This window comes from Cavia porcellus, unplaced genomic scaffold (assembly GCF_034190915.1).
Source record: "Cavia porcellus strain 051 isolate PalLab524CR breed Dunkin Hartley unplaced genomic scaffold, mCavPor4.1 scaffold_18, whole genome shotgun sequence".
NCBI lineage: Eukaryota > Metazoa > Chordata > Mammalia > Rodentia > Caviidae > Cavia > Cavia porcellus.
The window spans coordinates 61685762-61713144 of NW_026947501.1; the positions used below are offsets into that span (position 1 = coordinate 61685762).

General features: G+C 39.1%; 1 pseudogene; it reads right to left on the reverse strand.

Moving 5' to 3' along the window:
- The window catches only part of LOC100727370 (cryptochrome-1-like), a 46367-nt pseudogene extending 21517 nt beyond the window's left edge, over positions 1-24850 (reverse strand).
- Between the last annotated feature and the right edge of the window lie 2533 nt (positions 24851-27383).

Here is a 27383-nt window from a genome sequence, read left to right on the forward strand (position 1 = left end):
TCCACTATTGAGTTTTGTGATTATATCTATGTCATATAATGTATGTGAAAATTTGCAATGACTTCTAAACCCCAGCTTCAGTAGTCAGCTTCTGAATAACTGCATCCTGCTGTTTTCCAAAAAGTTCCTATTTTATTGAAAATTTAGTAATATTCCATCCCTTGGAAAGTGAGGGAAACATATATGCTAGTTGTCCATGAATCATAGACAGATGAGAATTTAATTTTCGTAGATTGACATCAAGATCTCCAAGACACTAACGCAAAAACTGCCACTTGTAGATGTGTACATTGAAAGAGTTTGAAACCAGGGGCTGAGGATGTAGATGCAATGGAGGTGAGGGTGTCCTAGATCCACTCCTTTCTTGCAGGGTTGGCCTGCAGCCCAGCCCCTGTGGAGCAAGGACATATCATTCATCTTCATGTCTGCTATCAGCATTTTTTCTGAAATTTGTTTATTATCAGGGACTACATTCTTTGTTCACTTCTAGACAGGTAGTGACCATAACGTTTACCAAAGTGTAGATCCTTGACCAGGTTCTAGTTCTCTACCTCTCTCCTTTTCCTCAGGTGATGGGAGGTGGCCTTTGAAATACAATTACTTACTTATTGTGTTCTCACATTTCTGCACATATTGCAAGCAGGGACATTGATAACCTTTCTGAACTTCATTTTTGAGTGACTTTGTGTAACAAACAGCCTTGGAAGATAAAGATCACATCTTTTTCAGATCAATGATGGGACAGGTTTACTTGCAGACAATATTAAAAGATGATATTCTTAAGCATGTGGATCTTTTTTAAAAATGCAACTTACTGTGTGTGCAGGTGTTTTAGGGGGTCCTTGTCTTATCTCTTTGTGGTAATTGGGGGTTGGGGAACTGGAAAAAAGAACAATGATGCTTCAGCCTTTGCTTTTGCTATGTTGTCCATCTTTCTTTTCATTTATTTATTTTTTGGTACTGGGAATTGAATTTAGGACCTCACATTTACCAGGTAGGCACTGTGCCACTGTGCCATGTCCCCAGCCCATTGTTCATGTTTCTAGAGTCTTAACATTTTTATCAGAATCTGTGAAACTTTAAAAGTGTGACTTTTTAACTTGTAAAGAGTTGAACAATCTCAGCCCTTGCAGTCTTGACAGTTAGAATTTAACAATTTTTGGTCAATTAGGGTGGATCTGTGTGATAAAAAATATAATGGTTGGTGACTAGGGTTTGAAGCAGTCTCTGAAAAGCAGCTCTCATGAATAGTAGTTGAAGGAACCCAAATTCAGTCTAGAGAAGAAAAGGCCATGGGAGAGCATGAAAATTGTCTCCTAATCATTAAGGAGTAATGTTGAGGGGCAAATATTTTTTCTTGGGCTGCTATAAAGGGCAAAGTTCAGACAAATATGTGAAAGAGTCATTGAAACAGATTTTAGCCAGTTGGTGAGGAGAGATGCCCCTTTACCTACACAAGTCTGCAACTCTTGCACATGAACAGACTGGGTCTTAACAGTTAAGATAGAAATTGTTTGGCTCAGCCTTTAATTAGGCATACTCAATCATGAAGTGGCTTCTGTGTTTGTGGATACAGAGGGCGTTTAAACACATCACTGGAATCACTTTGAATGAAACCAGGCTCTCACTAGATCTGATGTTTCTTGAACAGTGTCAGATTCTAGACATTTTTTATTATCATTCTGTGACTGTACCACCTTTAAAGCCTGTATTCATGGAGGTTAGGATGCAGATTTTTAGTTGGACTTTTAACCAATATATTTCTTTCCATACTGTACCATTAACATCTTGTAAATGAAGAGCTTCAATCTAGAGCAAAACTGGAAAAACTACATAGGAAACCTTAGACAGGAGCCAAATTGTACTGATTACTTTGCTGTCTATTCACTCATTCAGTGTGCAGTCACTTAGCATCTATTCTTCTGTATTTGACTCTGTTCTGGACCCAAAGACTATGGAAAAAAGGGACACACTTCCTTGCCATTATAATATCTGTGCATATAAGGGGACACAGCTAAGTAAGTAAATCATTAGAGTGTATTTTTCTTAGACATATAAACTCAAAGTCCTGTGGTATTAGAGAAGGGAGCACATGAAGCAGATCTAGGCATAGAAAAAGGTGAGGGAAGACTTCCAAAAGGAATTGAGCAATTTAGAAATAAAATTGGGATATAAACTACAGAAGCAAAAGCGCATCCTATGACACTGAGTTGTAGTCTGTTTACATTGCTGTAACAGATTATTTCACTCTTAGTTTTTGAGGCAGAAGGTTTGTGGCCTCTCTGGCTGTATTACATCATGGTGGATGGCATCCTAATGATAGTATGAGGTAAGAGGGATTAAGAGGTAGACAGGAAGTCATAGATTGGGGAGCAGCCAGTCTTGCTCTTTTATAACCACTCTTTCATAAGACCTAATGAGAATGCTATGAAACTACTTAAACACTTCAAAAGGCAGAACCACGAGTGTCTTAATTATCTTTTATTAAGTCGGCATCTTAAAGATTCCATCAACTCTCATATTACTATATAGGGGATCAAGACTTGAACAATGAACCCTTGGGTGCAAACTACATCCACACCTTAATAGATGTAACAGTGTGGTATGTTCAAGGTAACACAAAGAGCATGATCTGGGTGAAAAATAGTAAAGATGGAAAAATCAAAGGGCTGTAGAATGAAGCAAGAAACAGACTACAAAAACGTCTCATGGAGCAGATATGGTAACTCCTCTTTGCAAAGATGATTCCACCTGCGTGTTTAAGGCTGACCTATAGAGGAGAGCGCTGGAGGCAGGAGATCAATTAGGTGTTGCCTGCACTAATCCAGAAGAAGTATTAATGGTTGTACAGTGCGATTAGTGAATACTCTGAATTATGATTGACATATCCAAGATTTGTCTTAGAAAAATTTTATGGGTCAAAAGTGATTTCAGAATCCTGAGTCTTGGACTCTGTGGTTGCTCTAGGCCAGGACTCCATGACAACTGAGTATGGGTTGGTTTTGTAGGTGGATACATCAGTGTGCCATCAGGTTAACTGTGCCGAAATGGCAAACGCTATCACTGCTCTTATAGTTATTGGCTATGGCTTTCATTGTTCTTCTGAAAGGCATTGTGGGTGCTTGATGTGTCCTCCAGTGTCTGTAGAGATCATTTAAACATCGGGTACCAAAATAACTTCTGAAAGGGAAAAGGGCTTGGTTGCTAGGAAACCAATGGCCACTATTAACCACACCTACAGGGCAGCTCCAGATGAAGTCCTTTTTCTTCAGAAAGGAATTTCTAATTCCTCCCTTGAACTGCCACTGCCTACATATTTAATTTCCTTTTGGGGTACTGCAGCCATCTGGCCTGCTAACAAAGGGTTTCTAACTGATTATGCAAAATGTTCAGAGCTAAAACTTGGCCAGATGTGAGCCTTTTCCCCCACTCCTTCAAAATCAGAGGAAAATCAGGCAGGTTTCTTTCTTTGGGGCTAAGATGAATAACATTAATATAGAATCTTTTAGAGTTCTCACATATATTTCTTTTTATAAATGACTTGTTTGGAATCCCATAACCAGCCAAAGAAATGGGTGAAGTACTGAGGCAGATAAGAAGAAAAAATGAAAACAATTCTTCCTAACCGGTCATGATAAGGTCGGAGAGGGAGGATGACAAGCGGGAAATGTGAGAGACAAGGGTGAGAGTGTGTTTCATGCTGTGGCCAGGCACCTGTCCCGACAGCACAATGCCTGGTCCTCAGGGCATGTGCAAGACAGATTTGTAGAAAACACTTCTCTGCTGAATTAGGTCTCATGATGCCAAACCTCCTTTTGCATCCATCATGAGTTCCTCACAAAACAAATAAATAGTGGAAGCAAATCAACCACAGCCAGTGACAGGAGTCCAGAAGAAAGAAAGAATCTTCTCAGAGGGGCAGCCAAGTGGAGAAAGCACCATAAGGAGACTCCTAGATGGACGCACGCCTATAATTACAACCAAGAAGTCCACTCCAATTTGAAACCTGTCATAGACTGTATCCTAAGCCCTTTATAATTATATTTATATATGAAACCTTGATTTCTGATAGGTCAGAATGAGACCTTGGACTTAAGGTTTTTAAAAAGATGACTAGGTTAAAGTGTGGTTCTTAGGGTGCAATCCTCATCCAATAGGACCGGAGTTCTTAATAAGGAAGAAGAAATACTGAGGGTGTGTGCACAGGAGAAAGACCATGTGGAGATGCAGTGAGAAGGTGGTCATCTGCAAGCCGTGGTCGAGGTCTCAGAGAAGCCAGCTGCTGCCATTTTTGTCTTGGACTTCAGCCTTGGAAATGTTAACAAACGCATTGCTATTGTTCAGTCTACCTAGTGTATGGTATTTTGTTTGGGAACCTTAGCAATTGATATAACTTTCATGTAAGCCACCTAAATCTGCAGAGAAACAAACTTAATCTTATTCATTTTTTCCTTTAATTGAAAATTAGTGGAGAAAATAACTAGAGTGAAGCTAGTAATACCTGCAAAATGAAGTCTGAAAGAAGGGTGTGCTTTGATAAGGTGTGAACTCCATGGCTCTGGGCTACATTGGAAAAATGAAGCCTGGCAAATCTCCTTCCCCCTGGAGTGAACTTTCCTGCCCTCTGAATATTCTTGCACCCAAGTTTGCATGTTAGTCATTTCTTTTCCCTGCACATTCCCTTTCGAGATGCAGATTCCTGAAAAGATGCACAAAAAAAAAAAAAAAAAAAAAAAAAAAAAAAAAAGCCACAGCCATCCTTACTGGGTGCCTTTGAGGAAAAAAGTGAACATGCCCTAAGAATCAATAACAAAACCATTCACATAAAGAAAAGTTCTATGCAGACCTAGTCAGTAAATCAAGCTGAGGAAGAAAGAGGAAATAATTGCACAAGGAAACAGTGGTAAAAATTAAAAAAAAATCCAAAATGTACAGAAGATCTAGAAGAAAACATAATCCAAGGAACAATAGGTGATTCCCCACGTGTGTTTACCATTGCTGCATGACCTGGTAGCAGTGTGAATTCAATAAAAACAAGTGCTCAAAGATGAGAGAATAAAGCCACATGATACAAAGGGACATTGCAGCTCTAGGGGAGAAAAAATGGTAGGATAAAATATTTTCATTGTAGAATTTTACAAAAAGTAAGTGAAGGAGGGAATAGGCGTTGCTGAAAATTCGATTACTGGAAATGTGAAAAGGCTGGCAAGCTGCACAATGAAGGCACGAAAAGGGGCCAGGAAAGTAAGCAGACGTACACTAACAGAGAAGAAGGACAATGAAATGTGGATCTAATAATCATTCAATTCATTTAATAAATACTATGGAGCACATATATAAAACAAAGTGTTCAGTGGGTTCACGGATGAACAAATACACAGGCTAGTAGGGCAGATGGTGATAAAGATTAAGGAAAAACCACAGCAAAGCAGAGGGGTGACGATTCCTTGAGGGAGGCCCTACTATTTTATCCTGCACAGTCAGAGAGGACCTCGCAGGAGACCCAGAAAGGGAGAACAGAGGAAGCAAGGAGCCAACCCTGAAGATATTTAGGGAAAGGAAGTTTCAGGAAAAGAGAACACGTGGCAGAAGGTCCTGGATTAACAGCATACCTGATGTGCTTGGAGCTTTAGAGGACTTGTGTGGCTGGAACATAGTTAGTCACAGGGAGGCTGCTAAACAAGGGCAGAGACATGCAAGTGGTCATATTTGGAGCTCCTCATGGGCCACAGTGGGGATTCCAAGAAGGCTTTGAGCAAACAAGAGACAGGGTTCTTGGGGCTACCCTGACTCATTTGTTGAAATTAGACAATGTGGAAGGAATGAAGGTAGAAGCAGGGAGGCCAATTTAGAGGTTCCTGCAGGAAATAAAACAAGAGGTGATGGGGGGCTGCAGCAGGGAGTGCTATGCTTTGACTTCTCCTCCAAAGTCCATATTGAATTTTAAACGCCATTGTGATAGGGACAGGTTGGTCCTTTATGAGTGACTAGGTTATGAGGGCTCCAGAGTTGAGTGGATTATGCCATTGTTGTGCTCGTCTATTAGTTACCATGAGAGTGGGCTGTTAGGAAGCCTGTTTCTATCAGTTGCATACCGTCTTGCTCTGAGCTCTACTCTGTCAGATGCCCCCAGAGAGAGGGCATGCTCTCTGCCATGGTATGAGGAAGTATGAAGTTCCTCAGGTGACACACCTTGCTCTTTGATTTCCCAGCCATCGGAACCGTGAGCTGAATAAACCGCTAGTGTTTGTAAATTACCCAGTTTGCAGTATTTCTATTCTGCTTCAGAAAATGAATGAAAATAGGAAGATTAGTAACAAGCGGTTGTATTTGAGATATTTTGAAATAAGAGATAAAAAAAGTTTGTGGAAGAAACATTAGGGGGCATGGAAGCAAAAGAGAAGCCAAGAGTAACTCCAGGCTTTGGGTCTGAACACTGAGAAGGATTGTTTCCTTTATGAGATAGAGAAGATTGTGGTAGGAACACATTTGTGACAGAAACTAGAATCTGACTTTGGACACAAGTTTCACTTTTACTTTTAGATGGAGCTACAAGGTGGCTGGATGCACAGTTCTGAAATTACAGAAAAGGTGCATTACAGGTAAGGTATGCATTTGTGAGCTATCAAATGTACATCAAAGTTCTTGAAGTAGAGGAAACAACAAATAGAACAGAAAATCCTTCAAAGATGTAAAGTGATAAGCAATTCATAGGTCTTCAGATTAAGAGTCTATGTCCTACTTCAAAAAAAATTGAAAAAGAGCATGTAAGCAGAGAGAGAATGCAATGCGGAGAGATGCTCTTCTTTGGTTGTTGGGCTTCCAGGAAAGAGAACGAGCTTGCCAGGCATCCAGGTGGCATATGTCACAGAGGCAGGAGGCAGGAAGTCTGACCACAGAGTTCTTCAGCAGGTGAGGGTAAAAGACTAATGTCTCTATTTTCTTGAGGAAGTATGATTCACAGCTATAACCAAGATATTGTTCAAGAACAGGGCAACTGATAGATATGCTTACAAAACTTGTGTGGCTCAGGAAATATTGCACTGCTTGCTGGGAAAAATGACTTGAAAATAGAATCAGGTCACTCAAGAGACATATTGAAGCACAGAACTTAGGGATGAAGGATGTGGTGCAGTGAACACTGAATTCATTTAAATATGGATGTAATATTAAGTACTTGTGAGAATTATCCTTACAAATTATTTTTACAAAATGCACCAATGATCTAACAAAAATAAAGAGGCGGTGGGAGGGTTGATGGAAGGAAGTATGAGAGTATTCATGGCTTTCTTGTTCAAGGGAGTCCATGAATACTGGGTAAAACTGAAACATGCAGTTTAAAATCATCTAATGTCTCTAATGATGAACTTCATTACTGGTTTCCTAACATCAGGAGGATTTTAAAATATCTACATGGTAAAGAAGTATTTCAAGGTTAATAATTCCTTCCATTTCATTTTAAATTCTTTGAGTAAATTTAAATAAAATTAAACATTTTAAATGAAAAGCAGTATTTATAGCATGATTTTATTTTTAAAAAAATATCTACCAGTCTATTATTTACCTATGTTTATGTATACAAAAGTAAGTGGAACAATAATCCTCTAAAATATTGATATTTAGTTTGAGGCAGCATAATTTGAAGCAATGTTTTTATGTCTATAGGCTTTTTTTTGGTCTGTGTATGTGTGTTTGTTTTTCTACATTGCTTGAGTTCACAATAGGGGTATATTGTTTTTACAAAAATAACATCATTTTATTTTTCAAAACAGTAGGCACAGGAGAATGCTTGTGAATGGCTCCCAGAATGAGTGAGAAAAGGTATTAGTGTGGGGTTAGTATCAGGGGAAATTCTTGTATGAAAAAACTTAGGCAGAGCAGTTACCAAATGCTACATGGGCCTGAGAGAAGGAAAATGTTGTAGAAATGTATAGGAAAGGCCTGGGGAAAGCTATTTCTCATTCAAAGAATAACAAAAGCTTCCTTATATCTACCATCCATAAGGCACAGAATACAAGTGTCTGCTTCTTTTGACATTAAGGGTATTGTCCTGCATGGAGCAAGGGGTTAATTCAGCAGATCAGGGTGGTCAAAGCTTTGTACATATTTCTAAGGAAGAACTGGACCTTGACTATTTCCCGAGTAGTAACCTGTGAAGTGTTAAACTACCCTGCCTGTTAACAATGTCTTTGTAGACCTGAAGCTTTGGCTCATATTAGGTAGCTTATGCCAACAATGTGACTTAAGGTGGGTGGTGGGTTTTGTTCTTCTGAGGCCCTGCTGGTTATCAGTTGGACCTCTGGGGGTGCTGAAGATGGAGTAATTAAGGCCAGTCCATGAGGTGGTGATCGCCAATAAAAACCCTGGGCATCAAGGCTTGAGTGAGCTGCACTGGTTAGCAATGCTTTGTGGGTGATGTCACACCTCTTTTCCGAGAGAAATGAGTGCTATTTGTTTGGTCTCACCTGGAAGGGGCTATGGGAATCCTGCGCTTGTCTCTCTGGAGGGAAGGGCACCCCTGAGCACCTTTCTGTTTTGTGACTTTAATCTGTGACCTTTCACTATCTCAAACTAATGCCACAGCCATAATCTCTTTTCTGATTTCTACAAATCTTTCCAGTAAATCATCAAATTTGGAGTTTATCTTGGGGACTTTGGGTATGACCCTAACTTTACAGATAAAGAACTGGAGCTCAAAAGATTTATGTGGCTTGCTCATGGTTACACACCTAGAGCTGAGATTTAAAACTAGGCTTTCTTCTTTATCAAGACTAGCTTTTCCCTGCCACAGAGCTTTTCAAACCATTTTTTCTTTATAGCAGCAAATCACTTTGTGACATGTATACAAACATACAAGTTGATGACCAGAACAGTACAGTCTTCTCAGTGAACTATGGGTGGGAGGAAGTTCTGAGTCACATCTTTTGGTCCCACTGCCTGCCCCTTGACATCCACTGAAGCATTGTCATATTAAGCTAAGCCTCTGGGAACCAGGCTGTGAGGCTCCACCAGGCACATTTGTGCCTTTGGACTGACTACTCTGTCTCATCAGACTTTCCCATCTGCCAAACTACCCTGAAATCATTGCAGGATTTGTGCTCCTGAAGGCTGTCCCTTATCCCCCAGGTATGACTAAGTGAACCCTTTGTGTGGCCTGCAGAACTCCTCTGGATTGCCTGAGGCTAGCCCAGTTCTAGCATCCCAAGTCGTATGTTCCCTGAAACCTCCCACTGTCACACAAACTAGGAGTTGGTTACCCTGTTTGGCCTCATGTGGCAATGCCCCTTAAATTTGAAAGTGGACAAGAGTCAGCCCACATGACAATGTAGGCTCTGATCACCAGGGCAGCTGGGTCCTCAAGAGTTTGCATTTTTTAAGAAGCTCCCAGGCAATCCTGTGGTGTTAGGACCACACTTGAATGGCGAGGATGGATGCACACTTTGTTTTTCCCTTCTCCAAAGTCATTGCCCTGGATTGTAATTTGCTTCTTTTGTTGGTTTGCTCCATAAAACTATGCAGTCCGCAGGGAAAGGATTTATGTATTTCTTTTGCACAGGCAAGGAAGTCTCTGAATTCCTGATATTAACGGGGTGCCTGGCACAGAGTAGGTGCTGAGAATGATTTCCTTTTCATGAGTACAGAAATGAATAAAATTCCTTAAACAAGGCCTGGGTTTTTCTTTGGGGACCAGCCAGAATACCTATGAATTCAGTAGACTAATGGCTTTTTGTGGGGTCAGCAAGGAACCCAGCAGTTGGCTTGGTGGAGGGTCTAGTCTTTTGTTAACCCTGTGTCCTCATATGCAAATTTACCATGAAAGAGATCATTGACAAGTCTGACCAGTGCAGAGAATGGAGAGAACACAAGCACAAACTTAAATGTATTAGAATCCCTGGAACAATGCTAGCTGGGAGTGGCCCCTGGATTGTGTTCTAAAGTATTGGCCTGTGAGCTGACTCCACAGGTCCAGCCCTCACACTCTGAAATGCTGCTTCATGGAAGCTAACTGGAGTAGCTGACTGGGGTCTGGGCTATTTTGCCTCTGCCATTTCAAAGCAGCCCACTGATAAATCCAAAACTGACTTGATAATTTGCATCAGTCATAGCTCCCAGGAAGACCCTCTACTCAACAGAGGATGAGGAAGGTTCTGAGAACTTGAGGAACTTGGTCAAGATCATGTAGAGTAAGCTGCACAGAGCGGAATACAGCTTCCTTATTCCTGATTTACAGCTCTTTCAACTGTAGCACACCAACTCCTGAATGAAAAGCTACATGCACCAGCCAGGGGAAACCTATAGTCGGGTCCCTACAATAGCATTTTTCAAGGTATCTGGGAAATAACCATATCTCTTTACAAACAGAACTATCAAAAGTTTAAAGAAATTCAACTTCACGGAATCCTAAAAGAAATGATCATTTGGCCAGTGACCTCTGATCAGGGTCAGAATCTTCATGGGGTATTGCCCGGAGCTGGCAAGACCACAGCTTGACATAATTTCTCATTTGCTATGGGTAAAGGGAAAAGCAAAGCTCTCCTGTATCTGGGAATCCCCACTTTTTCTAAGGATTTTGACTAGACCTTGATGTTAATTAAATTGCTTTTAGGGCCTAATGTATTATATGTAATGTTTGCCTTCTAATGACCAACAGATGGTTTCTCAATGCTAATGAAGGGTGTATAATGACTCCCAGATTCCTAGTAGAAGCTGTACAAGTCAGCATGCTGTCAACCAAATGGATTCTCTGCAGAGTTAGCACTCCCCAGGGCTGGCCACCAAGCCAGGACTTACATTGCTGTGGAGCAAGGAATTTACCACATTTGTGGTGTACATTGTGAGGGTCTGGGCAATGAGGACATGCACAGATTACATTGACCTTAAGCATGAATACACAACCTCAACAAATAGAGCTTGTCTGTTGATCTGTCAAAGGGTGTCATAGTTGGAATGGATCTTATTGTCCAGACTTGCCTATATTTAATGATCATGAGATTTTCTTTGTATTATTTAAAACTTTCATTTTTAAAATTTTATAGAAAGTCATAACTCTGCAGATAGTATATTCCATTAGGTAATTAAATATCTTATATGTTTTGTACAGCCCAATTCAAATGAAAATTAATTTAAAACATAAAATTAATAGAAATTATATGATGTTAGAAATTTTATAACATTACTTTAAATACTAGAAAATATTTGATCCCATTGATAGGTTCTGGTTGGTTTTGCAATTAGTCCTAATCGTTACAAACAGTTTTCTTTATTATTGGATTTTCTTGGCCTCTAACAATACATTTCAAGCATCTCTCATGACAATAAATACAGATGATTCTTTTAGATAGTTGTATGTTATAATACAATGTAGATGCACCATACTTTTAAAAAACCACTGCTTATTCTTCAGGAATATGGATATATAATATTCCCTCAGATTAAAATCCTAGAGGTGGGATCCATGCTTTTAATATATGTATTTCCAAATTTCGCTCTGAATGGTTGTGCCAATTTGTGTATTTCTACACTGGAACATGATAATCACATTTTTCCTACATTGTTCTCAATTCTGAAATTCTGAATCTCTCTCTCTCTTTCTCTCTTCCTTCCTTTCTTTTTTCTTTATTCCTTCATTCCTTCTTTCTTTCTTTTTCCTCCTTCCTTCCCTTTCTTCTTTTCCTTTAATTCCAAAATTGATACATGCTCATTTAAAGCAAAGTACACCAATAATAAAAGAATTATAGAAAACTGAAGGACAAATTCTTTCTCTGAATCTCTTCCCTTGATCTTTTAACCAGTTTCTCTAAGAGGAGAATACTTCATTAAAAGTTAGTGATTATTCTTCCACAACACACTCATGCATCTACTTTACCTATAGTTGACTATAAATATGGAATCAGATCATATTTATACACCTTTTAACATGACAACATATCTGAAACTTTTCTACATAATGGGTGATTCTTTTAACAGTTACCTATCACTTTAAAATGGTTGTGGTGCAATTTTTTAAACTGCTTTTTATTAAGGAACTTTAACTACTATATATTCACTATTCCTAACATTTAAGAATGCTGGAGAGGCTGTGGGAGTGGGGAGCAGAAATGCTTCTTCATTGTTGTTGGGAGTGTAAACTGGTACAACCATTATGGAAATCAATATGGTGACTCCTCAAAGAACTAAAACTAGAAGTTCCATTTGACCCAGCTTTTCCTTTTCTGGGTATCTTCTCTAGAATGTAAAGAAGACATCATATTGTAGTGATACATGCACAGATACAGCAGCAAAACTTATAATAGCTAAATTTTGGAAGCAGTGTTTACATCCATCAACAGACAAAAGGATTAAGAAACCGAGGTATTTATATGCAATAGACTACCACTCTGCCATAAAGTCATTTGTAGAAAAATGGATGCACTTTGAGACCATAATGTTAATTAAAGTAAATCAGACACACAACTCTAAAGATCTAAAAGATAAATAGGAAGTAGAGAGATCTTTCTCAGATGGCAAAGGAATCAAGAGATGGAACAGGGAAGGAATGAATGATAAAATAATTAAAATATGTTATGTACATGGACCAGTCCTCATGAGGAATGCAATCATTATGTCCTGCAAATGTATACTAACCCAAACTGAAAAAAATCCAGTTTAATAAATGCCAAAACTTATGTAATTTTTATAATACACATTTCACTGATTTCTTTTTTGTTGTTGCTACTGAATATTTCTCTTATACTTGTTGAGCATTTGTATTTTCTTTGTCATTGGCCAGGTCCCACATGGAAGCACAGGATACTTGTGCTCCATAATATTTGAATTAGATATTTATAATAGTGGGTCTTTGCCATTAGTAAGGCAGAGTGGCTATTTCTTGCTAACTGATGTGAGCAGGGTAAATGTTTATTACTTCCAGGCTGAGGTCGCTAAGAATGGGTGAGTCTTGCGGTACCACGAAGCTGCATGCTGGAGAGAGCCTTGGTTCACAGAGGCTCACTATCCACACACACTGGACTCCAACAGAGGCAGGAAATAAATTTCATGTTTAGCTACTAAACTTAACTTGGGGCTTGTTTATTATAGGGACTGGCAATACCCTGAAAAATTTATGTATAGTCTCCTTTTAATCTACAAAATTATCCTCGACTCTCAAATAGTAGCGATTTTATTTTTAATGCTATTTAGGAATAACCTTATTTAGATTCAGTAGCTTCAGGGTATTTTAAAACTATTTTTACGATGGGAACATTTCTCCTATGAAGATGCTGGCCCTTGATCGTCTTTCAAGGCTCAGTCATCCCTACCCCAAAGAAACATGCCCTGACTACCAATCTAATTCCCCACACCTAGTGTGTTTTGTAAAGGAATCACTCTGTTCATTGCATTTTTGGCAAGTTTTATGTCAACATTTACCTGTGTTCATGTTTATCTTTTGCTCATGGTAAATCTTTAAAAAATAAAAGCAAAAACAAAACAAACAAACAAAAAAACAGTGACAAAATTTCTCCCACTGTGCATTAAGCATTTAATAGAAAGATCCAGTTTAAAGTAGGTACTGGGTAAGCATTTGCCGAGAAGTGAATGGGTTGTAACACTGTCTCTCTCTGTATATGTTTAATAACATTTCTTCAGGTGGGCCCAAGTTCACAGACATACAGATGAGCTTGCTAATTTCAGATACAGCTTCTGGGAATTTGGAACCACAGATTAAAATCATGAGACAAAATCACTTAGCAAATAGCATAATTGAGACCCAGAGAAAAGTGAATAGTCCTAGGTCACCAGGAGAATGATTTTTTAGCTAGACTAGTATCTGTTGTTTCTAGTACCTACAGTAATACAAGACAGTGGTGAGAGCAGGCCATATAGATATTTGACTTCAACCCCTGATCTTTGTCACTCACTTGTCCTATGGCTTCTGGTAATTTGTCTAGTAAATCTTTTTATTCTCCTTTGTGAACAGAAGACAATAGCACAAGGTCCCCAAAACAATGGATACAAAACCAAAAATAGGCAAATTGAATTATATCAAATTTAAAGTACATGCTTAGTAAACAATCAATAGGGTGTAAGGAAAGCCAAAAACTATAAACTATGTGTAAACTATGTATCTATCAAGAGTTTAATATCTAGAATATATAAAAAATTAAAAATCCTCAATAATAAACAACTCTACTTAAATGAACAATAAACTTAAATAGACATTCCTCAAAAAAAGATGTAAATGTGACCAACAAGTGTGTGAAAAATTCTCAACTCACTAATCATTAGGGAAATGCAAATCAAAAATAGGATTCAACTCTTGCTCGAATGAGTTATCACTTCATTCCAATAAGAATGGCTATTATAAAAAAGATAGAAAATAAAAGGTTTTAGCAAAAACATGGAGAAAAGAATTCTTGCACACTATTGGTGGGGATGTAAACTGGTGCAACCACTATGGAAAACAGCATGAGGTTTCCTTAGCAGACTACACATAGAACTTCTGTATGATCATCAGTCCCTCTGCTGAGTGTGCATCCAAGGAAATAAAGTCAATGTGTCTGAGGCATCCACATTGCCATGTTTATTGTACCACTGTCCACAGCCAGCAAGAAAAGGAAGCAACCTCACTCTCATCAAGGGATGAGTAGACGAAGAAAATGTGGTATGCACAGATAATGAAACACTACTTGGCCACAGCAAGAGTCAAATCCTGTCATTTGAAATAACATGGGTGGAAGTAGAGGTCCTTATGTGAAGTAAAATGTGCCGGACACAGAAATACATGTGCATAATCTCACAGAAGACTGCACGGTCTCTGTTACTCTTTAGCAGAAGCTAAAAATTTTTATCTCAGGACTTGAAAGTAGAATGGTGGTTACCAGAGGCTGGGCTGAGTAAAGAGGAGGGAAGGATAAGGAAAACTCAATCAGTGGGGACTACATTAAAAAAGGACAAGAAGAATAAGTTCTACTGTGCTCCTGCACAATGCAGTGACAGTTAATAATAATAATACGCTGTATATTTCAGAACATTAGAATAGATTTTGAATGTGTTCAACACAACATGAAAATATGAGCAAATAAATGTTTACCATGATTTGTAACATGTAATGTATGCATGCATTGAAACATCACATGAAACTCTGTAAATATGGACAATTTTTATTTATTAGGTTAAAAGTTAAACTAAAAATTAATTTAAAATTCAAAAGTAGTGAAAGAAAGAAAAGTTGTGACCATGTGCACCAGTCTCTGTGGGAGGGCAGGAATCTAACACAGACAAGCTCCCATTAGCAAACACAGATGGTATAACTGCATTGACCCACCTCCTGCTCTCACCCTCCAGAAGTTTTCCACTAGCTCACTCCTGTGCTTAAAAACTCTCTTGCCTTTTAATCAGTGGAGTTGAGTTCAGTCTTTCCTCCGTACTGTGATAGCCATGACTCCTATTGAAATATTTTTGAATAAAGTTTTCTTTGCATACAAAAAGCAAAATAGAATGACTGGAGGATAATAATACTTCAGTGTCACTGGGAAGTCTAAGTAGGTCAAGATGAGTTTGTAATTATGATGCTTAGTATTCCCTGCTGAGAAGGTGGTCAATAAACCACTATAAGGACCATCATAGTTGACAGCAGATATCTTGATTCATCATCATTCATTTATTTCCACAATCAAATTTATTGACCTTTTCTATTCCATTGCTAAAGTCTTACCAGGTGTTGGGACAACAAAGATGAGTAAGATATTATCTCTACCCTTGAGGAGCTGAGTCCAGTGCTCTAGGAAAGACAAGCAGACAGACAGGTACAACACAATAGACTCGGTGCTGTGTGTTGGTGTAAAAGGCAAGGATAGCCTCGGCTGAGGTAGGTATGCAGGGCAGAGAGGGAACTTCTTGGTTTCTTTCTCTAAAAAGTCACTTCTGTTTCTGCAGGTGCATAAAGCAACGTAGTAGACTAGGACAAGGAACAGGAGCACATAAAGTTCAAGACCTGACAGTGTGGTGTCTGAGGATGTGCGGACATTCAGACATCTCTTTACACATACTGTAGTCTCCACAACCTCTCTTCGTGCATTGCTGTACGAAAGGGGTCTAGGGGTTGTGAATGTATCAGACCACTGGGAGGGATTGTTCCTGCAGGGTGCATTTCTTGTAGTTCCTTGTAGGTGCTAATGCAATTTTTCAGGAAACCACAATTTGAGAACTGCTGGGGTCCCAGTTCTGGCTGTAACATTAGAATCACAGCAATGTTAGTGTTCAGTCTTCCATATATTTGATTTAGAGTGAAGCTCAAGTGATTATGTTGTTTGTGTTGCTTTACATTTTAGGTTCACAGAAAAATTGAAAGGAAGTACAAAGGTTTCCCACATATCTTCTGCAGCATGCATGCCAGCTTCTCCCATTACCAGCCTCCCTCACCAGTCATATATTTGCTTCAACTGATGAACCTACATTGGCATATCATTTTCACTCAGCACCTGTACATGAAGGTTCAGTTTTAGAATCGTCCATTCTATGGGTCTGGAAAACTGTGTAATGGGTTATCCAAATTACAATGTCAATGAGAATACCCTCATGGCCAAAAAAATCCTGTGTCCCACATATCCAGTCTTCCTCCTACTAGCCCTGGCAATCACTTAGCTTTTGACTGTCTCCATTGATTTGCCTTTTCCAGAATGTTACATCAGTGGCATCATATAATATACAGTCTTTTCAGATTGGATTCCTTTACCTAGTAATACACATTTACAATGCCTCTGAGTCTTTTCATAGCTTAATAGCTCATTTATTTTGAGCACCAAATAATATTTTACTGTCTGTATGTACCATAGTTTATTCATCCATTCATATAATAAGCATCTTCGCTACACCTAAATTTTGGCAATTATTAACAAAGCTGCTATAAACATTCATGTGTAGGACTTGGTGTGGGCATAAGTTTTCAGTTTCTTTGGGCAAACACCAAGAGTATGGCTGCTAGGTTATGTGGTAAAAGCTTACTTAGTTTTATAAGGAATTACCAAAATGTTTTAGTGATTGACCACATCCATTTGCATTCCCATCGGCAAAAAAAGGGGGTTACCATTGCTTTACAACCTCACCAAGATTTGGTATTTTCAGTGTTCTGAATTTTGGCCATTTTGGTAGGTATCTAGTGGTATCTCACAGTTTAAATTTGCATTTCACAGCTCATGTATGCAGTAAAACATCTTTTCTTAGGCCTATCATCAGTGTCATCCTCTTGGACTGTCATGGGTCTTTCCCCTCTCCACATAAAACTTAATCAATTTATTGATACTCACAAAACAACTTGCTGGATTTATGCTGGGGAGTGCATACCTCTATAGCTCAAGTTGAAAAGAACTGAGATCTTGACAAAATTGAGTTTTCCTATTTATCAATATGTATCATTTATTCATTCATTTAGTTCTTTGATTTATTTTCATCAGAGTTTTACAGTTTTCTCATATACAAATCTGTAGTTTCATATACAAAATTATTTTGTTAGATTTATACTCTAACAAAAAAATTTTAAAAAGTGTTCCAGTAAATCACTATTGTCAGCTTTACTGTATTAAGGGCTAGGGAGGGTTACCACTTATCCATGAATTAATCCAATAATGTTCACAGCTGAATTGCTGTTAGGAGGTAGACCTCCATGTGTCCCAGTTTTAGGGCTTGCTCAACACAAGAAAATGTAACTTTTTTTCTTACAGACAAAAAACAGATGTTTAAAGAAATTAAATATTTTCTGAAAAGTAGGAATTGTGAAGGAGAGATTTCATCACGCTGCAGGTTGGTGCCTTTGATTTTACCCCCAGCATAGTTGAGATCTGCTGTCACGAGGGACTTTGCTAACATCACCTCATTTAGTCCTCATGCAGCCTAGTTGAAAAGTGCTGCTATTATTCTTAATATAGAGAAATTGAGGCACAAGGAGACAAAATAATTTCTTGAGGTCACCCAACTGGTAAGTAACAGAGTTAGGATTCAAACATGCACAGATTGACTCCAGCACCATAAATTACTGAAAATTTCCATGTTTGGAAAGTATGCCACACACTTCTTTGGGCCCAGCCAGGGGTCAGAAAAGCAGAAAAAAAGTTCTTTTTATTATTTGAAATCGCCTCTCCGATTCCTTATAATTTAGGGATATCGCTAAGAACCACAGCTGCGGGCAGTGAGAACTCAGTAAACAATTTATCAGCGTTCATCTAGCAGGTGAGAAAACTAAGGATTGGGGAGATTAAAATATTTCCCTAACATCAAACCCCCATGAAAAGCATAGCTGAACTTCAGACCCCAGCCACACAATTTCAGAGGGTTTCCTGGTTTTTTCCTGCCCACCTGACGTGCATGGGACACACATATGATGGTCAATATGCAGAGGCTGTTTAATTATTTGTTCCCTTACTAATTGACCCCAGGTAACCTGGAGCAAAGTCCTTGCTGTGTGAACTGTTTCCTGCATCCCTGTCTTGTGGCTGAAGTGGGGTGCATCTGTCTCAGCCGATCTCACCTACTTGAGTACACTGAGGCAGAGGAGATGAGGAGTGGTTTCAAAGGTTAGAAATTTATGGCTGCTAAATTCCTGTTCTGTGAGATTAACATTCAGCTGTTGAAACCAAAAGCCAGAATGAAGCCAAGTGACTCCTCCAAAAGACCCAACTAAAGAGAGAGCAAAGCACTCAATTGTGTAGTGTTCAGGCTTCCAGGTGAGAGAGGAATCCCTTGAAAACTGGAGGGCTCGTACTTCTAAGGCAGAAGCGCTTGGCTACGAACATCATTGCTGCAGGGAAGCCGCTATAGCTATGGCATCTTGAGACCTTAAAAAGCGAGGTATACATGATTTTGTGCAAAACTTCTCAATTTCAAAACTGAGTTTATTATTCAATAAATTTGATTGAGTAGCATGATGTATAGTGTGTGCTAGGTACTGTTTTATGTGTGCTGAGTCCAACAGTGGAGGAAACACAGTCCCTGCTCTCATGGGGCTTGTGGTTCAGTGGAGCAAACAGTCAAAACACAAATAATTATGTCATAAATGTGACATTTCAATAAGTATGTGCACTATGAGGAGGGGAAACAGAGGCAAGAACAAATACTGCAGCCCGGGGATTTGCTGTGGATTCAGGAAGTCAGAGAAGACCTCACTGGTGTGAAGACATCTAAACAGGCTTGCACGGGAGGGGAGGTCAAGGGCACCAATATGAGAGCATGCCTGGCGTGTCCCAGAACAGAACAAGCCCATAGTGGCTGGAAATGGAAGAAGGGGAGAAACAGGAGGAAGTCTGAGAGGGAGAAGGCAGAGTACACAAGAACCAATTGTCAGAATGAAAATTTCAACTTTTGTGCCAGGCTAGGAGGCCAATGGAAAAGTCAAGCAAAGAATTCATGTGATCAGACTTTCTCAGTTGAGTTAATCACTCAAGACAATATCAGGGATACCGTGATTCAGAAATGAGGAAAGTGTTTAGAAAGCTCATGTAGCATAATCCAGCTGATAGATGCTGGTGGTGTGGACTGCAGTCATGACAGTGGATGTAGGAACAAGTTCTCAGATTCATAATATGTTGCAAAAGTAATGCCGATGGGACTTTAGGATGTAGAGTTTGCAAAAGAGATGATCAGGAGAGCCTGAAGGGTTCTGTTTACCTCACCCATGTCTATTGCTACTTATCAATTTGTCCTCCCAACATGTTCTCTCTGGGTCATGATGCTGCTGACTCAGGACTCATACTTTGAGAATTATTGCAATTGATACCTACAAAGATTTTGAAATCACAAAGAATCATGTCAGGAACGGTGTCTTATCCAGCAGAGAATCAATTAAAGGGCTGTTGCTAGAATACATTTTTATTACCAATTAGAGAGACATATGGTGAGTCTCAAACTTCATCGTGTATCAATTATCTGGGGAACTTGTGAAAAACACAAAGTCCTAGAGAATCTCAAAGATTCTGAATCCGTAGATTTATGACAAGGTTTAGAAATACGCATATTAACAAATGTCAGGAGACTTTGAGTTAAGTGGTAAAAGGGCTACACTTCCTGAACACAGGTGCTGAATTAATTATGTATCTCAGCTACTTGGCCTTGGTTCAGCTACTTGACCTTGGGGCAATTTGCCAAGTTTTCTGAGCTGTAGATAACTTGTCAGTAAAGTGGGAAGAAATATTTTGCTTTTCAGATCATTGCAAATATTAAGTAGAATAAACATGAAAAAGTTTTGTAAACGTTAACTCTCTGTCAACTATTTAATTTTTATTAATACTGTGTATTATTTATCATTGAGAGACATGTCCCTGTCCAGTGTACCACAGGAACAGAGAAGAGAGGTGAGAAGAAATAAGAGAATTTGCATTTGCTGATTTCCCACAGCATCCTAAGAACTGTATCAGATACTTTACTTATGTTTATAAATTTCACTTTCTCAGCAAACAAGAGTTTGTGATATCCTTTTACATCTTTAAGTAACAGAAATAAACACAGTGATCACATAAGGACCAACTGCCTCAAAAAGGTAAAACTGGACCCAAAGTGGAGATGAATTTCTTGCTTTCTATCCCTGTCTCACAGGTTCCCCACCAGCACCACACAGATGAAGATCAGACATGTGCACACACAGACACAGACAGACAGACAGACAGACAGACACACACACACACACACACACACACACACACCCCTTGTGTCAGTTCTTGTACCACTGTTTCTTTTTCTTTTTTTTTTTCTCTTTTTTTGAGACAGGGTCTCACTATGTAGCCCAGGCAGGCCTTGAACTTGCAGTGATCTTTTACCTTAGCCTCTTATGGTACTTTTTCTTGGCTTCAACTCTTCCTTTTAGCTTCAGCCTGGTGTGCTCAGACAGGGCATCTTTGTTACCTGCTGCTCCTCCTGCTGCCAATAGGAGGTGCTAGGGAGCGAGCAGGAGGCTGGCGGAAGGACCTGCCCACGGGCCTCTTGCCCTCTGGGCTTCTTCCTTGATATCTTCTGCTTATGGCCCCTTCCTGTGGCAGTGGCTGAATCAATGCTTGTGAAATGACCCCATCACCCTTGCCTTTGCCCTGAAACACTGGGGTTTCCCTGTGCAGAGGCGTGGGTCCAGCGCTGTGTGCTTTTCCAAGTCCTGAGCTGTATTAAGCCAGCCTCTCCCCCTCGTTGCCCTGGCCTGCGAGGGGTAGGGGGTCCTGGCAGTTACTACCTTTGTTACACTCTCGAGTTCTCTTTTATTCTTTCTGTTACCTAGGTAACTACTTTGTAATTCTTTATATTAAACTCTCTTTTCGAATAACTGGTGTGATTTCTGTGCCATGAATGCACTTTAACTGGTGTACATGACTCAAACACACACACATATCAGGGAGGGCAGATAAACAGCAGCATTTGTCCTTCTGCAGTCCCCATTTCCAGAGTTAAGGCCCGCCCCAGAGAGCTTAGCATGTGGAGGAAGGAGTGTGTGTGTGGATAAGCAGCTTTATCCTTTATCCTAGAGGACTACTGGCAGACTTGCAGGAATGGGACTACGCATGACCCAGATTTCTGATGAGGTTACCACTGATCTGTTAAGTCACCCCCCGCACTGTGCATGATGGCCTCAACCCTAAATTCTTAACCTAATACCATCCCACCTTACCCTCTCACCCTTACCCAGAGGGGTAGAAAGAATTCTCCTTAGCAAATACGGATTTTATCAGGTCACGGTATATGCCCCAAATACCTATAGATAAGTGACCAGAACAGCTTCCGGTCTGTCTGTTATGCAGAGTCCCTATTTTCTATTACGTTGAGTGGCTTTATTCACCATACAAGGTCCCATGATAAGACCTGAGTTCCAGATTGAGTCTGCAACTCCAGGATGTCATTCTGCCTTGTAGGATGAAAAGACCTTTCCATAACCTGGAGAAGAAGTTGTCTTGTTTATCACCAGACACTAAATATTCTTTTCTAATATTTTTAATTCATGGTAATGGATAAGGTTCTAGAAACGTACCCACTTCCGATTATTCAGTGGTGATCTTTGGGAAAGAGATTACACTGGTCCTTGAGGTACTCATATTTTTCTCTTGTCCTCTACTCCCTTACCATTATTAAAAGGAGGTCATCACTCTTTCTCATGCGACCACAGGACTTACTGTGTTCCTCTAAGTTTGATTTAGGTTAATTCCATTTTGTAAGCACTTTGCCATCCTCTCTTCGCCATTCAACACTATCCAGCCTCTGTAGAATCTTGTTTTTGCTTCAAACTGTAATGCAATCTTTTTTGGGATCAGGAGCAGCATTTTATTTATCTGTGCACCACTCTAGCCCGTTTGTCACTGGGATTGAAATTCATGGGCTGGAAGTTGAACAGAAAAAGAATACATTATTATTTGCACAAACCTGTAACAGAAGTTTAGCACATCCCTCAATCTTGAACATAAGCGACAAGGCATAATAGAATCAGAAGTACTGTGGTTTTGCCACCAATAGGAATCCCAGATGTTCACAAATCATGTTGTATGTTATCGTTGTAGGTATCACAAAGCACCTTACTCTTATCTCTGATTTGGCTCAATAGTTATCATTACATTTTCTGATAGATTACAGTATCTTAAAAAGAGATACACTGCTGAGTTATAAAAAAGTATTTCAAAACTATACTTGAATAGAATGATTCTTTTATAATCCTGTGCTTTTATTTTATGAATTAGATGGATTATTTTGAGAAAGGAATCCACAGGGTTTCACTAAACTGACAGAGTTCCTGTCTTAATGTGTAACTTGTTCTAGTTCAAAGGTTAGTAAATGAAATATGAGGTGAATGAAAGAATTAGATGAGCAATTTTTATTTCAAAGAAAAATATTTGGTTTAAAATTTAATATATAAGGCTAACACAGCAAATAATTTGGCAAATAAATCCATAGTTCTCAGAATATTCCAAACTTTGATGAAGCATGAAAATTAAAATAAATGGATTCAGTAATTTTTCAAATATTTGTTGGATTCTTTTACATACCAGACACAGATGTGAGCAATAAAAAGAATCAAAATTTCAGTTATTTTAACCATTAGTGCTGAAACAATTGAGCATCTCTACAATGGACCCTGACCTAGACCTTACATTATATAAAAAAATCCAAAATGGATCATGCTTGTAAAATTAGAGACTAAATCTATAAACATGCTTTAGAAGAAAACTTGGTAGAGAATCTTTATAACCTTGGTTATCAAAGATTTATGAAGTATAACACCAACACAAAATACATTTTTAAAAATTGATAATTTAAACTTCACAAGTAAAAATTACAAATCTCTGCTGTTTAGTAGGCATCATTAAGAAAATAAAAGACAAAATATAGACTGAAAGGAAATATTTGTAAATCGTATCTGATAAGTGATTCATATCAAAAATATATACCAAGTTCTTATGATTCATAATAAGAAAATAAATACTTCCGTCTAAAATTGACAAAAAATTAACAGACACCTCATCCAAGAAACATAAATAGTTGATAAAGAAGCACATAAAAGCATGCTGAGTGTAATTTATTATCAGGAAAATGGAAGATAAAACTGTAAGATGCCACCCTCTGCCTACTAGAGTAACAAACAACACAAACAATAAAATTGACAACTGACGATTATTAAGACAAATGCTGGCAGTGGTGCGGAGTAACAGGAAGAAACAGTACAGCAACTGTGGGAAACAACTTGTCACTTGCTTTGAAAATCAAACATACGCTTAATCTACAAGTTAGCAATCCCGCACCTAGGTATTTACTCAAGGGAAATGAAAGCTTATGTTTACAAAATGAGATGCATGCAAATATTTAAAACAAATTTGCAATGACCTAGACTGAAAACAACTGAACTGATGAATGACTGTGATACCACCCATGCAGTGGCAGACTTCTTAGCATTAAAAAGAGAAGAAAAATTGCTGATTACCTGACACAAAAATGCATCTCAAATGTACTATTATGAGTGAAATCATAAAGACTACATAATACACAATATATGATATACAATGTATAATTCTGTTTCATGCTATTCTGAAAAAAGGCAAAGCTAAAAATACAGAAAATAGATCAATAATTGTGAAGCACAGAGTGTTGAGAAGAGCTGGCTATATAAGGACATGGGAATTTTGTGGAATCATGGCATTGTCTGATATGTTGATTGCAGTAATTATTATAGGACTGTATACACTTGTCTAAATTGGTACACTAAAAGGTAAATTTCAGTGTATGGAGTTAAGTTTAACTGTCAGCCTCACTGGATGGAGACTCCTAGGGAAGCTATTGGATCACAGTGATGCTCTACTCACCAGTGGGTTAGTCCACTCAGGCTCACTGCTTAATGGTGCTGTTAAGAGACAAGGTCATTAGAGGGGGTCACTGGGGGCGTGTGTTTGGAGAATGTCCTCTTGTTGGTGCTCATCCCTTGTCCTCTGCTTCCTGGCCAACAGGAAGTATACACCTTAATGTGCAATGCCCTTCTACCATGACATTCCTGCCTTCAAATAGCTGGTTGTGGATTGGACCATGAGCCAAATTAAGTCTGTCCTCCTTTAAGTTGCAGGTGTCAGGTATTTTGTTCCAGCTAACAAGTACAATGTCACATGGATTACATATCCTAAAAGTCTTCAAGTTAAGTAGAAAACACAAGCTCCGTAAGATGGAACAAATTCCCAGCTCTTGTGGGGAAAATCAAAAATTTTTAAAAATTGCCTAAATACGATGAGGTCAGTTGATACTAAGAACACTTGGAAACAATACAGGAATCAAAGGGACTCAGGAATAGGAAAGAATCTTTGCCTGCTGAGTGGCAGGAAAATCCTCTCTGATGCTGTGAGTGTAGAACATAGACTTACCTAGAATTCATCGTGACAAAAAGATTGTGAAAATCTATCAAAACTTCTGCAGGGAAGATGGTTTTTGAAATTCTTTCATGGTGGAAATAGTTGAAAAGAAAAAGATTCTTCTTTGCAACATTTAAAAGAATCTGGAAAATTCTTTAAACATTGCAGAAGATAGGACCTAGAACGGAGGTTTTTGCATTACTGAGTCTTGAGAACCCCCGCCCCTAAGGGGTTTTTCAGGCAGAGTACGAGTGACCATGAGCAAGGGGACAGATGCTGTAGGTGATGACAAGAATGTGATGGGATCTTTGGCAGGTCCTTCTTGCCCCAAGTCAGGGAACTGACCCCCACCACAGGCCTTGTATCAGGACCTCCACACCCGCCCCCTGCTGATTGGAGTTCGGGAGGTTAAATGAGTAATTTCTCTGTGCAGGTGCTGTGATCAGGTGTTCTGGTTCTAAATATAAAACTCCAGTGCTCATGTGCAGATATCCAGAAAGCTCAATTAATCCCAAACATCCCTTCCCACAGAGATATCCCAAAATAAAATCTTCAGCACTTGTAAAGTGACTTAACTGTTTCTTTGACTTAATGCCTGAATTTAAATTTATGAAGGGTTTTTATGAGATGGATGCTGAGTTTTATTCCCTAAGTTCATGGGCAACTGAGCAAAAACACAGAAGCTTGAATTAAAGCTGGAGAGTTTGAAGATGGACAGAAGAGCTTCTTAATCTACGAAGAGACTAAACTAGGCATTGTCTCTATGGAGCAGTTAAGTGAGTGCCATTTCTAGAGCTATGCAAGGAGAAAAGAAATATGTTATTCATCTCATTGACTTTTATTGATAGGCAAGAAAAATATAACACATCAATCTTGAAGCTTGCTTGGAAGACAGACAAATGAATAAGTAAATGAATGAATGAATGAGTGAAATAACACCAATGATCTGGCAGATATAAAGAACAATAAGATTTGATGATTCCCTAAAGTATTTGCCTTAGTGTTTGATGCTGTCTAGCAGACAACTGCATAGAGCAATAAATATTGAATTCTGCTCACAAATGAGAGAGCTGAGTGCCATTGCTGGTTCCACCTTAACCTTTGCTGGGATTTCCAGCTCTTTTGATTCTAGTTCATGAGGGACCATCTTCAGCAATCTGCTAGCACATACATGTTCTCATAGCAGATGCAGGAGCCCAAGAGAGAAGAAATCAGCAATCTCTTCTGGCACATTGTGTTAACAAAGCAAGAACAAGGCTGACCCAGCTTAAGATGTAAGGAAATAGACTTTGCCTCTGGATGTGGCAAATCCAGAGGTCTATGTTGCAATAGGCTATAATGCCTATTGCAAAACTGCAGGGTTCTCTGCAGAAACAGAACTAATAGGACATACAGATGAATAGACATATGAGAGAGAATTTATTAGGGGAATTGGCTCATATGATTGTGAAAACCAACAAGTCCAACAATAGGCTGGCCGTCTGCAAACTGGAGACTTGGGGAAGATGGTAGCTTGGTTCAGTCTAAGTCTAAAGGTCTGAGAAATCTGATGAGTGAGCCAGGGACTGGCTTAAGGCCTAGAGTGCAAAGAACAGAAAACTTGTAGTTTTGATGTTTAAGGGCAGGAGAAGAAGGACATTTTAGATCCAGAGAAGAGATAAAATTGATCTGCTGGTCTTCTCACTGACTTTTTGTTTTAGCCAGATATCAGTGTAATAGGTTGTGCACACTCACACTGGATAGGAACAAGTCTTCCTTTCACAGCCCACTGACTCAAATATCAATCTTTCAGAAATGCCCTCATGAACATGCTTGGAAATATTATTTTACCAGCTTCATGGGTATCCCTTCAAGTAGAAACTAAAAAAAAATTGGGAACATTATTTGTAACTGATCTGCAGCACCTCTGTTGTGGTCACTTTATTAAAAAAGGACAAATGAAAATATGATCATGATAAACTAGGTATGAGGCATAGATGAGAACATACTGTAAGGGACTAAGAAGACCTCCCACAGATGATGTAGATGTGGAGAAATGATATGCAAGTGGACAGTACACAGAGCAGAAGCAGTGGAGGAAGACCACATTCAGGGTAAGACTATACTGTGAAAATGTCTTACTGTCTTTATCTTTACTCGCTTAGCTTTTCATCTTCCCCACTAGAATGGAAACTCCATGAAAGCAAGTACTTGGCTCCCCAGCACACACAGCGATGCCTGGCACACAATGGGCCTCAAAAAGTACTTTTGTTTGAATGCATGAAGAATGATCTTACGGGCCTTTATGAGAGGAGCTAGATCTTAACCTTGGGTATTGGGTGGGAGCTTACTTTGTTGATAAACAGGTAAAAGTTGGGATAAGATTTGAATCGCAGCAAGACAACTAATGCTGGAAGAAACAATGAAGAAAACACAGGATGGGGTCATGCCAGCAGACCTAGAGGCAACAGGAAGCCTGCCAAGAGATTCATAAAACAAATGAGATGCTGCAGGTCTGGGCTTCTTGGAACAGAGATGACCTTGAACGCTGAAAGGACCGCGTGCTGGAAATTCAGG